The sequence below is a fragment of the Tamandua tetradactyla genome, chromosome 12, assembly GCF_023851605.1.
Source record: "Tamandua tetradactyla isolate mTamTet1 chromosome 12, mTamTet1.pri, whole genome shotgun sequence".
In the NCBI taxonomy this organism is placed as follows: Eukaryota; Metazoa; Chordata; class Mammalia; order Pilosa; family Myrmecophagidae; genus Tamandua; species Tamandua tetradactyla.
This window is the reverse complement of record NC_135338.1, coordinates 16,372,208-16,387,255: the sequence shown is the minus strand read 5'-3', so window position 1 is coordinate 16,387,255 and position 15,048 is coordinate 16,372,208. Positions and strand designations below refer to the sequence as shown.

Genomic DNA, 15,048 nt, shown 5'->3' with positions numbered 1-15,048 from the left:
TTAAATTGGTAGCTAAGCAAATGAGATTGTTAGAAACTTGGTGTGTTAAATTTAAGATCATGGTAACCACGAAGAAACTTAATTATTAGAGAATATGCAAACTCATAGTGACAGAAAGTAGAGCACAGGTTAGCAGGGGTGGGAGTTAGGGTGATAAGGAGTTAATGCAAAGTGAGTGCAGGGTTTCATCTGGGGTGAAGGGAAAGTTACAGTAATGGATACTGGTGAAGATCCTGCAACACTGAATGTGATTAATCTTACTGCATTGTGTACTGGGAGGGGCTGGGATGGGAAGTTTTATATTGAATACATGAGTCTACAAAAAAGAAGAAAAGAAAAACTGAAGAGATAATGACAATTAAATGTAATACATGATACCAGATGGGAGCTAAGAATGGAGGTAAAATGGCTCAAAAGTACATTAGTGAGATGTAAGAAAATAGTGGAATATAGATTGTAACCTACGTATCTTAACTTTATAGATTTAAGTTTTTGGAGCTTGATAAAGTACACTTAAGGTGATTACATAAATGAATATGCTTGTTTATAGGAAATGTACGTGGAAGTATTATGTGACAAGGAGTAGAATGTGGACAACTTGCTCTCAGATGTTCAGAAAATAGATTGATGGACAGAAAGATGGACAGGGCAAAGGAGGCAAAACATTAAAACTGGCAGATCTGCCCATGTATAAAAAAAAAAGCAAAAAAAACTGGCAGATCTGGGTATCTGGTGGAGGGGGTTTGTTGGTGTTCTCTGTATATGAGGTTTGTATTAATTGTGCTGCTGTCCTGTAAGCTTGAAAATCTTATTTATTGCCAAATAATTTATTTATTGCCAAATTATTTACTGCCAAATAAAAAGTCCAAAAAATATATACAACATTATTCTGTTGATGTAAAAAAAAAAAAAGGTCTTGATGATTATTCCCTATTTTGAAATCTTCACCTTCACTGAACATTTTAAAAAAGTGCTATAAAACTTGGTATTTTAAATTATAATTATGTAATATCTTTTCACTGTCTTAAATTTCAAGTAGGACTATTCTGATACTACTAATCCTGAGATTTAAGCCTTTATACTTTTCATTGAGGTATTGCTAAAAATTATTCTATGAAAACCTAATATTTTTGGTTTGGAAATACAGTACTTTAATAGAAGTCAACAGAGTTTAAAAGATTTTAATATACCCTCTCTAATAATTATAAGCATGTATTTTGCTTAGAATTCATCTGTTTTCTTTACAAGTCTATAACTTTATTTTGGCAGTGAGATTTAATTAGTGTGAAAACTCGCAATTTATATCTAAAGTGCTAAACGATATGCAGAACTTACAAATATTGAGCCTCCATAATAGCACATGAAAATAGTATACCAAAAAGGAAGTAAGGCTGGCAATCTGTCCTGTTATGGGTAGATAGATAGACAGACAGACAGACAGATAGATAGAAAGAAATGAGAAAAGAAGAGAGAGAGAGAGAAATAGAGAGAGAATGCAAACACTGTATTTACGCCAGCTCATCATAAGTTTAGACTGCCTTCTTTAACAACATCTGCCAAGAGACCATGCCAGCTTCATCTCATGAACAGGCCCCAGACATACCTCCTCCCTCCGTCTCCACTGCAGGCCCTCTGATTTCTTTCTAGCCTATAATCACAACCCAACTCACTGGCTTGCGTTTCACCTGCTCCAATTCCTCCTCCACAGAGTGTATGCAACTCTACCACTTTTCCACTTCAAACACTGTCTGACTCCCTCACAGCCTTCAGAATAAACCCAAAGCTCTTGGCCTGTCACACCAGACCTGACATCAGTTGGACAAAACCTCTCTGTCAGTTCACACCAACCTCCCAACTGGCTCCCAGACTCCAGCCAGAGACACCACCTGCCACGAGTCCCGTCTTTTCATGCCTCGTATGCTACTTTCTGTCACGCTTCCCCACCCTTGTCTTCACTCAGCTAAATCCTTTTGGGGACAGCTTAGACTTTACCTCCTCTGTAAAGCCTTCCCAGACCTTCCTCTCACCTTTCTGGCACAGTTGGTATTTTATATGTATGTATAATATATATGTATATATTTATATATAGTTGTGTATTCATCCCCATGATCATTTTTAGAACTTTTGCATCACTCCAGAAAAAGAAATAAAAAGAAAAAACCCATACATCCTAAACCCCTGACCCCTCCCTCTCACTGACCACAATGGGGTACTAAACTTCACGACAGCCTTCTGTGTCATTACACCCAGGAAATGGAATCTTTTAAGAGTCTGGTGCATCTGTCTACACCACTTATTGGAATCACAAAAAGAAGTCTGATTTATGAATTTGCTTCCCTATGAGTATAACATGCAAACATGAAAACATACCATCAGCTTTTCTATGTAACACGTCATGTCTTACCTGAGGAGTCAATTTCTTCACCTCTTTTCATTCACAATCTTTTATAAATTCCTCTCTCAAGATCAACATAGATTTCTTGAGAATATCCAGTCAGTTTGCAGACAGGCTAAAGAACGAAAACAGCTGGGATTTTTAACAGGAACAAATAAGAGAAAAGTAACAGCATCTAATGCAATTTGTGCAAATTTTACCTACACTTAGTGTCTCAAATAAAATTTTTATCTCTGGAACAGATTTAATGTTAATATTTACCTTAATATAATGGCAGGATGACTGTCCAATCACTATAAGGGTGACATTTCCTTCCTTCAAAAAAAAAAAAAAAGAACAGACACGGATGATTATAAATTATATACATTTAAAAACTAAAAAATAGAAAAGAAATTATATGTTTTATACAACTTCCCTCAACCCAAGTTTGTTATTCCCTTCTAATGCTACCTATAGGCTTTTAAAGCAGCAAAACTGCATGAGCCAGGGCGGGCCACGGTGGCTCAGCAGGCAAGAATGCTCACCTGCCATGCCAGAGGACCTGGGTTCGATTCCCAGTGCCTGCCCATGTAAATAAAAAAAATAAATAAAAAAGTGTTAGTGGTTGTGTGCATCTGCATTCAGTATGATTAATTTTCAAAAGAAACATAACCACTGGCCAAAATGCATCAAAAATGTAGTTGAGAAATGAAAAGAAGCTTTAAAAAAATTGCATAAGCCAGAGCAAAGAATTATATGCTAAAATGTTCAAATAATTTAGATGATTCTTTTGCCAAGAATTTAAAAATGATATAGATAATAATTCTCTTCACTTTCCCCAAAGGTATACATAAAAAAGGATAAAAGCTATTAAACTTAGGTTATTTAATCAGACAATTTTACCTTCTTTTACATTCCAGTTGATATCTTCTGTTGGAAACAGATCTTAGATTCAGAAACGCTACCCAGTCCCTTCACACAAAGCTCAATTGGATGAACTCACTGCCCTCACCCCTGTGTGGGACATGACTCCCTGAGGTGTAAATCTCCCTGGCAATGTGGAACAGGACTCCCAGGGAAGAGCCAGGAAATGGCACCATTGGACTGAGAAAGCCTTTTTGACCAAAAGGGGAAGAGAGAAATGAGACAAAATAAAGTTTCGGTGGTTGAGAGATTTCAAACAGAGTAGAGAGGTTATTCTGAAGGTTATTCTTATGCATTACATATATCCCTTTCTGGTTTATCATGTATCAGAGTGGCTGGAGGGAAGTACCTGAAACTGTCCAGCTGTGTTTCAATAGCCTTGATTCTTCAACATGATTGTATAAATATATAACATTTACAATGTGACTGTGTGATTGTGAAAAACTTGTGTTTGTTGCTCCTCTTACCCAGGGTATGGACAGATGAGTAAAAAAATATGGATAAAACACTAAATAATTGGGGGACAAAGGGTAAAATTAATTAGGTAGATGGAAATACTAGTGGTCAATGACAGGGAGGGTTAAGGGGTCTGGGATGTATAAGTTTTTTCCTTGTATTTTTCTAGGGTGATAGAAATGTTCTAAAAATGATCGTGGTGATGACTACACAACTATGGGATGGTATTTTGTGCCACTGACTGTTTACTTTTGAATGGACTGCATGTGCATGAAGATATCTCAATAAAAATATTAAAACAAAAACAAAAAATCTCACCTGGAGATAAACTTATACATGTGCCTGAAGGAAACTACAGATACCTGGCCGTCATGAGGACGAGGTATGCACATTTAGTTACAACAGCACATTTTCACCTGTAAGATAAAATAATATTTCCTACTGTGAACAAATATTTGGAGCATAAGAAAAGAAGCAAAATAAAAAAAAAGAAGCAAAAGGAAGAGTACATCAGCAATTTCCAGAATTAATGTTCTTGATCCTTATTTTTCGACATTTGAAAACATACTGTTAAGTAAGATGAAAATAACTACCATGGTTAGTAGTTTATAAGTAGGCAGCCTTGAATAAACTAGGACAGAAGTCCATTGCTAAGGTGTCTCACCTGTTTTATGGAGGTGCTGGAGAGGTGAAAGGGGGTGAGGAGCTAAAACTCTGGCTCTCTGGGTGTCTGCATACTCCACACACACCTACTGCCCTTCTTATAAACCACAGGTACTTTCAGAAGGTCCCCTTGAAGTGGGCACAAGACCCTACGCTCTCAGAAAACTTACTTGTAAAAAAATCCTGGCGATTTTGGCCAGATTTTCTACATATTCCTTGCAGATATTAAACTGAAATGCTGAAATTACAACAGGGCAAAGAGGGTAAATTAGCAACATAACATCCTCCAGGATCAGAAGGGACCAAGTATTTCTTCAGGCTTGATGTTAATAGCCAAGACAGGGTGGGGAATGGGGGGGGGGCAGGGGAGGTGAGTGCCCGAGGCGCCCGATTTGCATTAAAATCCGGTTGCACCCAATCCAGGCTGAGCCACTCCTCTGCCTGACAAAAGGGCCTGGGCTCTGGGGGCTGGTTCCCATTCCTGTTAAAGGAAACGGGAGGAGCAGTTTCCACCCCTCAAACCCCTAGTGGGCGGGAAAGGCCCGGCGGACCCTCCCTCACAGGCTCTGAACCCTCCGAGGGCCCCGACGCGCACCCCGGGCGGGGGAGGCACCCTGCGCCTGCCACCCCGCAGCGCTCTCCCCGCCGCCCGCACTCACCGCACGAAGACCACGATGGCCCGGCGCTCCCGGAACAGCGCACCCAACAGAACCTGCTTCCCGGAGGCATCCAGCGCCGGCAGTTCGCCCACCGCGGACCCAGGGGCGGCCCGCGCTCAGGGCTGCTCGGCGCCGGGGTTGCGTGACCGCTGACCTGCCCTGTGACCTGCGTAGCGGGGCGGGGCGCGGGGTCCTGGCGGGGCTTAAGGGGCGGGACGGGTCCGGGGGGCCGGGCGCGCGGGAGGGGCGGCTCCAGGTTGCTCGCGGAGTCGGCGCAAAGCCGGGAATGGGAGCCTGGGGTGAAGGGCGCAGGTGTGTGAGCAGAGCTGGAGCCGGGCAGGGTGCGGGGCGCGCCGGGGTCTTGCCGGGATGCTCGCGGGGCGCAGAGAGGCGGGGGCGGAACGAGGTCCAGGCGGACTGGGCACTGGGGGCCGGGCGGGGCGCACCCGGGACGCGTTGAGGTGCGGGTGCCGCGGTCCTCAGTGCTTGGGGAAACTGCAGACCACGCGGGGATTTTCTTCCTCGGGATTCAGGGTGGGAGGAGCAAGAGGTCTCAGATGAGAAAAGCGAATTTTAAGGAGAAAGCAGCCCTGTACTCCAAAGTCGTCTTGACCTAGGATAGTTCTTACCTATCTACTTAGGAGAACCGGAGTTGCCCAGGAAATTAAAAGGAATTTTTTTTCTTTTAAAAAATGTTTAGAAGAAATAAACAATCACATCTGTCAACCAATAGGATTATTGTTTTCTTTTCATTCCATTATTAACCCAACCCCTCCTCAGCTCTGGTACTATTCCTTTTTTGAGATATCAATTACACATAATGTAACGTACAGCAACATTATTTAACATTATTTAATAAAAATTTTCAAACATAACGAAAAGCTGGAAGAATTTAACAGTGAACACGGTATACCCACCACCTAGAGTCTACCCCTAATGTTTTGCTCCACTTCATCACGCATCTATCCACAGTTAGCTGAGTTTTACCTGATTATCATCCCTGCCATTCACACCCCTATCGAAATACTGGAACTATTTCATCACTCGAGAAAATCCCCTCAACTTCACTATTTTTAACAGTGGGAATAATAAACCTATTTAGAATTGTGCTGGGAAAGATTTCAAGAGTCCATGTGATCTCCAGAGTGTTTCTAGCTAAAGCTGTTGATGAGACCCTGATGTGAGGTAACCCAGCAGTGTGTCATGTGCGGGCCCCTGAAACGGTAGATTGGCAGGGATGAGGAACATGGAGTGAGAGAGCTGACATCAGTTTTGTAGAGGAAGTCCCACCATGTCTCAGGAGTACCTACCAGGTGGTCCTTTTTTAAAATATGTTTACTTTTAAAAAAACAATACAGTTCCGATATACCACTCTATTAGTAACACCTTGCATTAGTGTGGCACATTTATGATTCATGAGACAACATTGTTATAATTGTTCTATTAACTATAATCCATCCTTTACAATACAGTTCACCATGTTGGACAACTGTATGTTTTTTCTTTTATTTTTTATTCTAGTAACATATACACGACCTAAAATTTCTCTTTTTTACCACATTCACAAATATACTTCAGTGCTGTTAACTGCATCCACAATATTGTGCTACCATCATACCAGGCAGTCTTTTTTTCTTTTAATTTTTTTTATTAATCAAAAAAAGAAAAGAAATTGACACAACATTTAGAAATCATTCCATTCTACACATGCACTCAGTAATTCTTAGTATCATCACATAGATGTATGATCATCATTTCTTAGTACATTTGCATCGATTTAGGAAAAGAACTAGCAAAACAGCAGAAAAAGATATAGAATGTTAATATAGAGAAGAGAATTAAAATAATAATACTAATAAAAATATATATATATAAAAAGGAAAAAGAAAAAAAACAAAAGCAAAAGATACAAACAAACAAACAAACAAAAAACTATATTTCAGGTGCAGCTTCATTCAGTGTTCCAACATAGTTACATTACACTTAGGTATTATTGTGCTGTCCATTTTTGAGTTTTTGTATCTAGTCCTGTTGCACAGTCTGTATTCCTTCAGCTCCAATTACCCATTATCTTACCCTGTTTCTAACTCCTGCTGGTCTCTGTTACCAATGGTATATTCCAAGCTGATTCTCGAATGTCGGTTCACATCAGTGGGACCATACAGTATTTGTCCTTTAGTTTTTGGCTAGACTCACTCAGCATAATGTTCTCTAGGTCCATCCATGTTATTACATGCTTCATAAGTTTAGTCTGTCTTAAAGCTGCATAATATTCCATCGTAGGTATACGCCATAGTTTGTTTAGCCACTCGTCTGTTGATGGACATTTTGGCTGTTTCCATCTCTTTGCAATTGTAGATAATGCTGCTATAAACACTGGTGTGCAAATGTCCGTCTGTGTCTTTGCCCTTAAGTCCTTTGAGTAGATACCTAGCAGTGGTATTGCTGGGTCGTAATCCCTTTGGCCATTCTATGTCTTTTGATTGGGAAATTCAGTCCATTAACTTTTAGCGTTATTACTGTTTGGATAATATTTTCCTCTACCATTTTGGCTTTTGTATTATATATATCATATCTGATTTTCCTTCTTTCTACACTTTACTCCATACCTCTCTCTTCTGTCTTTTCATATCTGACTCTAGTGCTCCCTTTAGTATTTCTTGCAGAGCTGGTCTCTTGGTCACAAATTCTCTCAGTGACTTTTGTCTATAAATGCTTTAATTTCTCCTTCATTTTTGAAGGACAATTTTGCTGGATATAGAAGTCTTGGTTGGCAGTTTTTCTCTTTTAGTAATTTAAATATATCATCCCACTGTCTTCTAGCTTCCATGGTTTCTGCTGAGAAATCTACACATAGTCTTATTGGGTTTCCCTTGTATGTGACAGATTGTTTTTCTCTTGCTGCTTTCAAGATCCTCTCTTTCTCTTTGACCTCTGACATTCTAACTAGTAAGTGTCTTGGAGAACGCCTATTTGGGTCTATTCTCTTTGGGGTGCGCTGCACTTCTTGGATCTGCAAATTTAGGTCTTTCATAAGAGTTGGGAAATTTTCAGTGATAATTTCTTCCATTAGTTTTTCTCCTCCTTTTCCCTTCTCTTCTCCTTCTGGGACACCCACAACACGTATATTTGTGCGCTTCATATTGTCATTCAGTTCCCTGATCCCCTGCTCAAGTTTTTCCATTCTTTTCCCTATAGTTTCTGTTTCTTTTTGGAATTCAGATGTTCCATCCTCCAGTTCACTAATTGTAGCTTCTGTCTCTTTAGATCTACCATTGTAGGTATCCATTGTTTTTTCCATTTTTCCTTCTTTGTCCTTCACTCCCATAAGTTCTGTGATTTGTTTTTTCAGATTTTCTATTTCTTCTTTTTGTTCAGCCCATGTCTTCTTCATGTCCTCCCTCAATTTATTGATTTGGTTTTTGAAGAGTTTTTCCATTTCTGTTCGTATATTCAGCATTAGTTGTCTCAGCTCCTGTATCTCATTTGAACTATTGGTTTGTTCCTTTGACTGGGCCATATCTTCAATTTTCTGAGCGTCATCCATTATTTTCTGCTGGTGTCTGGGCATTTGATCAGATTTCCCTGGGTGTGGGACCCGGCTGGTTGAAAGGTTTTTCTGTGAAATCTCTGGGCTCTGTTTTTCTTTTCCTGCCCAGTAGGTGGCGCTCGTGGCGCTCGTCTGTCTGCGGGTCCCACCAGTAAAAGACGCTGTGGCTCCTTTAACTTGCCAATCCGAATCTCGAAGTCGGCCCGAGAAATCGCGCATGGAGGGGGGGTCACCGGCCGCCTCGGCTTGGGGGAGTGCTGGCCCAAATTGCCCAGCTGGCCCGAGATGCCAAGCGTGGCAGGAGGGCCCTGCTATCCAACATTCCCAGTCAGACCGGGGAGCCACGTGCGTGGAGGGGACCCCAGTCGCCAGCCGCCCTGGCCGGGAAAACGGGCGCCCCTCGGGTATCTCACCGCAGCGGATTCTCCCTGCCCGTTCAGCCGTTCCAGAATGGGGTACGCTGTCTTTTTGGTCTCTGTCGTGGCTCCGGGAGCTGTTTTGTATTGTTTCTGTTTCTTTAGTTGCTGTTCTGGAGGAGGAACTAAGACCTGCGCGTCTTACTAAGCCGCCATCTTCTCCGGAAGTCCCCAGGCAGTCTTTTAAGCAAGCTTCCTGTTCCACATCAATTTCTTCTAGGGCAAGAAGAGGGAAATTGAGGAATTTCTGCAGCCTGCATGAGACCCAACCAGCTTTAGACTTGAAATGGGGTCTCTCACGGGTGGTGGTGACCTGTGTGCAACACTTGCAGGGAAGGAGCAGATAACATGCAGGGTTTTTGTCTTCATAAGTGCACTCACTTTTCTGTGTGGGTTTGGAGTTCAGGAAGTTCACTCCTCTCCATGGCACGCGTCTTGCTGAAGCCCTTCACGGCATTAGCCTACGTCAAGGGCAGAGCATTGCTCAGGATGTGATTCATATGACTCAGCCACAGGGTGTAGGAGAAGCTGGTCTTGAATACTCTGTGTTTCCACGGTGTGACAACTGAGGGCTTCTACTTTATTGAACACATTTAAATGATACCCAGTTTGAGGTCCTGAAGTGGACATAGACATATAGAACTGTTTCCTTCCTCCTCCACTCTGAAAGGAGGATACAGAAAAGGCTTTAATTTCCACCTCTATAAATTGTGATACTTTGTTTGAGTAGATGACCCTTAGGATTCTCTGGCTAAGATAAATATCTTTGGTCCTGGTTTTTCCATCAATGACCTGCTGTGCTCTGAGCACCTTGGAAATGCTTTCTACTCCCTGGGGGTTTTCTAGTGAGACAGGGCCAACAGAATATACATGTAAATAGTGTGAGGTTTTAAAAAGGGCCTCATGCCACTGCAGAGGTACAATTCCAAATTACTTAGGGCAGGATGTAAGCTGGCACTCTGAAGGTCTTCAATGAATTTACCTGCTGGCTGAAGTGGAGATGAAAGTTCTCTCTTCTGACTGCTGAGTTCATCACTTCACTCTTAAAAGCATCCAATTGATTGGATTAAATGTTTCTCATTGTGGAAGACACTCCCCTTAGTTGACTTCAGATACAATGGGGGATAGATGCGATCAACTCACTGGTGATTCAAGTCTATGAAATGTCCATGCAGCAACAGTCAGGCAAGTTCTTGCTTGGCCAGACAACTGGGCACCATCACCTGTCCAGGTTAATGCATACACTAACCATCCCAAGGCCTCTTCCCTGGCTTCTGATGGGTGATTGGATTCCATGGTTTCCTTGGCTCCTGGAAGCAAAAATCCAAGTCTAGGTCTATGCCATGGGCATCTCTCCCTGCCTCTCTCTTACTGGCTGTTTGGGTTTGCTCATGCTGCCAGATTACAATATACCAGAAATGGACTCACTTTTATAGAGGGAATGTATTAAGTTATAAGGTTATAGTTCTAAGGCCATGAAAATGTCAAATTTAAGGCATCCAGAGATAGATACCTTGACTTTGAAGAAAGAATGCTGACATCTGGAGAAACTCTTTCAGTTGGGAAGGCACATAGCTGGCATCTGCTACTCCTTCCCAGTTTGTTGCTTTCAGCCTCAGATTCCAGTGGCTTTCTCCATAAGTGCCTGTGGGACCTTACTTAGCTTCTCTGGGGCAAACTCTGGATTTCATCTCTTAGCTTAACATCTTCAAATGTCCATCTGGTTGCATCTCTCTGCTCACTATGTCAGATCTTTTAAAGATACCAGTAAGCTAATTAAGACCTACCATGAATGGGTATAGTCACATCTCAATGGAAATAATGTACTCAAAAACCCCACCACAATTGGGTAGGTCATAGCTCTATGAAAACCATTGAAACAAAAGGTTCCACCCTACAGTAGGTCTGCCCCCACATGACTGGATCATGAGAACATGGTTTTTCTGGGGTACATGAAATTTTCAAACCAGCACACTAGCTCTATTTAAGGTTTCTCTGCTCATAAGGACACCAGCAGTTTTCATTTGCAAAACCTGCTGGAATGCAACATACCAGAAATGGAATGGCTTTTATAAAGGGAATTTACTATGTTACAAGTTAACAATTCTAAGGTCAGAAAAATACCTAACTCAGGCATACGGGAAAGGATACCTTGACTCAAGAAATACTGATACCTGTTACATGGGTGGTGTCTGCTCGCCCTTGTTCCTGGTTCTGTTGCTTCCAGCTTCTGATGCCAGTGGTTTACTCTCTAAGCATATGTGGGCCTTCACTTAGCTTCTCCCAGACACAACTCTGGATTCTGGCTTGCTCAGCATTGAATGGGAAGACACATGTCAATATCTTCTTGGTTCTTCCTGTGTCCAGGCATTTCCTCTGTCAGCACTGCAAGCATTTGCATCTGTGGTTTCTCCAAAGTGTTTCCCCTTTTAAAAGATTCTAGCAAACTATTAAATACCCACCTTCAATGGGTGGAGTCACATCTCCATTTAACCAAAAGCCAACACCCACAATTGTATTCCATCTCCATAGAAACAGTCCAATCAGAGTATCCCAGTGTTAACAATAGGTGTAGCCCCACAAGACTGGATTTGGATGAAAACATAGTTTTTCTGGAGTACATAATAGTTTAAACCCACCATACAAGTCATTTTGGATGAAGGGCCCAACACAATTCAGGGTAGCCTCATTTGAACTAATCATGTCTTCAAAGATTCTATTTCCAAATTGGATCTCAGTCTTGGGATTAGTGCTTGGGACTTTAACATATCTTTTTCAGGGAATCAATTTAACCTATAATGTTTATCACTTACTTCACTTTTTTCCTACTCTCTATTTTGTTTTCCCTCCTCTAACTGAATTTTCCTTCATTCTGCTGGCACTGAGTTTACTTTCCTTTGTTTTATCTTGAAATGTCCCCAAAACAAAGAAGGACTGAACTGAGGGGCTAAAATTGTCTACATCTTTTCTCTTAAAAAGTATTATCTGGAAACATCTATTGTGGAATGTCAAAAAAGTTGCCTCATTTGTCCAATGTTAGCTCTTCTGGAAGAAAGTCAGGCTTGTATGAGTTACTCTGTCTTGTCCAAATGTAATGTACCTATAAACTATCATTGTTTCTAATTAAGATCACTTAATACTATATAGGTTATGGTGGTTAAAATAGAGAATTCCATGTTCTAGTATGTTTCTACAATAAAAATTTTTTTAAAATAGAACTTTACAACAGAAAGATTGAGTCTTAAGGTGAAATATTGACTTTAGCTAACAATACAAATAACAATATTGGTTCATCAATAACAAACATGTGTAGATGTCCATTTCTGACCCCACTCACAGTTCCTCCAGTAAAACACCTAGCAATGGGGTTGCAGGATCATAGGGCAACCTTATCCTTAGCCCCCTGCAGAGCCACCACACTGCCCCCTGGAGGAGCTGCACCTCTCAGCTTCCCGACCAACAGTGAATAGGTACTTCTTTATCACCACATTGTCTCTAGTATTTATTTCTTTCTGCTCATTTCTAAATAGCTTTATTTGTACACCTACAATTCAACCTAAGGAAACAGCCACACCTTCGCCACCATAACCTATATGAAGACATTTCTTTTCTTCTTGAAAGAATCTAGTGTACTCCTAGGGATGAAGTCAGGACCTGGCAACATGGGATTAAGAAAGCCTTGCTGATGAAAAGGGGGAAAAGAGAAATGAAACAAAATAAAATTTCAGTGGCTAAGAAATCTCAAACAGTGTCAAGAGGTTGTCCTGGAGCTTATTCTTATGCATTATATAGATAACCCTTTTTAGTTTATGGTGTATTGGAGTGGCTAGAGGGAAGAACCTGAAACTGTTGCACTGTGTTCCAGTACCCTTGATTCTTGCACATCATTGCATAGCCATGTAGCTTTTACAATGTGACCATGTGATTGTGAAAACCTTGTGTCTGTTACTCCTTTTATCCAGGGTATGGAGAGATGAATAAAAAAATAATGGGGTGGATAAAGGGTCAAAAAGATGAGGTACATTGAAATATTAGTGGTCAATAAGAGGGAGGGGTAAGGGATCTGGGATGTGTATCAAATTTTTATTTTTATTTCTTTTTCTGAAGTGATGTGAATGTTCCAAAAATGATCATGGTGATGAATATACAATAATGTGATGATATTGCAATCATTGATTGTATATTATAGATGAACTATGTGTGAATATTGCTCAATAAAAATAATTTTTTAAAATTAGCAAATGTGCCATACTAAATCAAAATCTTCTAAAACTGATCACTGGAATGTATACACAACTATGTGCTGAGACTGTGAGCCAGTGATTGTATATTTTGGATAGCTCTATGAAACTGCATTAAAAAGGGGAAAAATAAACCAGCAGGGAAAACAGTTTGTGTGAGGGAAGGGGTATGTGGGAATTCTGAACCTTTTGCATTATTTTTTTTTGTAAACATGACTCAACACTGGAAAATAGCAAAAAGGTCATAAGATCATTGTGGTTGTTGTGCAGAGTGTGACTAAAGGTGCGAAGATTACAAAAGTTAAAATCTTGTTGAAATAAACCCAGAAAAGAGAGTCAGTGGCCCCAGATATGAAGAGAAGGGAAGAGATATTTTGGGAATCTAGGAGACAAAATAGAAAATACCATATATTTGGGGGTAGTTAAGGAAATAGTTACCGCTGAATTCTAAGGCTTTTGTCTGAATTGGGGATGTTGGTGGAACCCACCAATAAAGTTGCAAACATTGATTTTGTTTGTTCATACACACAAATGTTTTTAACAGAAAAAAAACCCTGCATTTTAAAAATAGTAGGGGCTCATTTAATCAGTAGATTGAGGAATGCAGTAATTGTACATAACAGCTCTCATAATTATACTGTATACACCCTCATGGCATTATATACAGGTATTCACACCCATGGTGTTTGCAATAACTGGAGAAACTCTTCTTTATGACAGAATGTCAGCTGACGAATGCAGAAGGAATGCATTTTAAAAGATCACTCTTAGGCAACTATGGTAAGGGTGATGAATATATGCTTGCTCTAGAGGTGAAAGTTTGAGAATCAGCAGGATGTCCAACCAATAGTATCTCATCACATGATATGTATTAATACAAAAGCTAAAACGGCGCTCTCCTTACCAAGTTGACATCAGTTGCAATGGGACGAGTTGACAGCATGTTGCTCCTGGTCAGCGTCTTTTCTGTGCTACTGCTGCAAAGGGGCACTACTATGCCTAATCATAAGGAAACAGGAAAAGTCCAAACAAAATATGCTCCAAACTCTTGAAATATGACATGGTTGTAAAACACAATGAAATGGTAAGATGTTTGAGATTAAAGGAGAGGGAGGAGACATGACAACAGAATGTAATACAGTGCTCTGGATTTTCTTTTCTGCAATGGGTGTTATTTGGAAAATAGGTAAAAAAAAAAAAAAATGAATAGGCTCCACTTAGTAAATCCTAGCATTTTATCAACGTTGATTTCTTGATTTTGATAAATATTCTGAGATAGTCAAGGAGATCTCATTTTGGTAAATTATTTCTTATTTATACTGAAATGTTGGCTATCTCCTGATACCAACCTTTTAAGTAATGAAGAATAATTCTGGGTAAGTTCTTATGATCATTTGGGATGTCATGAGGGATTACCCCTGTGTAAATTTTTTGATACACATTGAGCTTGCTCATCACACAGAAGTTATATTTTTAAGGTTTTTTAAGCTATGATGAGTATACTTCAGGATCAAGTACATTTAACCTACAGATGCTCAGCAAAGAACAAATTTTCTTCATCACAGTAAGAGCAACTGTGCACATGGAGGAAAAACTCCATTCCACAATGACTCTTTTACTATGGAAATTTTGATCTTGGACTTTCTATCATTATCAGAGTCCCATGGTTTCCCCTGGGTTAATTTCCTTTCTGTTCTGATGAGGAACAGGAGACAACATGAAGATTTTGAGGGATGTCTTTAATGAGACTTGTGTGTCACTGACC

The 15,048-nt window shown here is 40.4% G+C and overlaps 1 long non-coding RNA gene across 1 annotated transcript in view; it reads right to left on the bottom strand.

Moving 5' to 3' along the window:
• LOC143651834 (uncharacterized) overlaps positions 1 to 5,240 on the bottom strand; it is a 44,064-nt gene extending 38,824 nt beyond the window's left edge. The window contains exons 1-5 of the long non-coding RNA XR_013160263.1: positions 5,077 to 5,240; positions 4,588 to 4,655; positions 4,073 to 4,170; positions 2,657 to 2,710; positions 2,405 to 2,510 (exon numbers count right to left, since the gene is read on the bottom strand). This is a non-coding gene — a long non-coding RNA (uncharacterized LOC143651834). The remainder of the gene's footprint in view (positions 1 to 2,404; positions 2,511 to 2,656; positions 2,711 to 4,072; positions 4,171 to 4,587; positions 4,656 to 5,076) is intronic.
• Between the last annotated feature and the right edge of the window lie 9,808 nt (positions 5,241 to 15,048).